General features: G+C 52.6%; 1 protein-coding gene across 1 annotated transcript in view; it reads right to left on the reverse strand.

Moving 5' to 3' along the window:
- ROBO3 (roundabout guidance receptor 3) overlaps positions 1 to 851 on the reverse strand; it is a 136,753-nt gene that overhangs the window by 32,387 nt on the left and 103,515 nt on the right. The window lies entirely within an intron of this gene.

The raw sequence follows: 851 nt of genomic DNA on the forward strand, positions 1-851 counted from the left end.
GCTACCAGCAGCAGTGACAGGAACGAGAAGGCCTCAAGGTCGTATCATGTGACCCTGGTATGCCGTAGAAATGAGGGAAGGCCTGACTGAAAATGGAATGTCCCTGACATCAGGCACCCAAATTACAGCACAAAGCCAGAAAATAAAGCCGTCAGTCTCGGTATTACATGGAATCCATAATGGCTGTGACCTGAGGGGGTGTCTGGATTATATCCCGCTGGGAGATGACAAGCCAGTAATATGAAACATGTTTAGATGTATCAGTTTATCCACAAGGAACCAAGTGTGTCACTTCTCCTTGATGGAGAAGAAGGCAGGTGGATTTTTAGTGTCTTAAGGTGTAACTATCTCTCATGGAGAGGCATCCAATTTGGTTGGCCAGTCTGATAAAAAAGGCATGACATTGGCCAAGTATGGAGTCACTAGCCAAGGAATGGTATCCCTAGACCAGGCACAGGGTCACTAGGCTAGGCCCAGTATCACTAGACCAGCCATGGTTATTACTAGGCCAGGCACAGGGTCACTAGGCCAGGCATGGTATCACTTAGCCAGGTGCAGTATCACTAGATCAGGTGCGGAGTCACTAGGCCAGGCATGGTGTCACTAGGCCAAGCGCGGAGTCACTAGAGCAGGCATGGTGTCACTAGGCCAAGCGCGGAGTCACTAGAGCAGGCATGGTACCACTGGGCCAGGTGAGGTGTCACTAGACCAGATATGGTATCACTAGGCCAGGCATGGGGTTTAGTGAGGCTACACTGGATTCACCCACAGCCAACCCCTGCTAACCCGATGGGGCCGGGAACAAGGGAACTGTCTGTACCCCCCCCCCCCCCCCCCCCCCCCCACCCCAC

Source organism: Nanorana parkeri, unplaced genomic scaffold (genome assembly GCF_000935625.1).
Source record: "Nanorana parkeri isolate BGI_ZX_2015 unplaced genomic scaffold, ASM93562v1 scaffold802, whole genome shotgun sequence".
In the NCBI taxonomy this organism is placed as follows: domain Eukaryota; kingdom Metazoa; phylum Chordata; class Amphibia; order Anura; family Dicroglossidae; genus Nanorana; species Nanorana parkeri.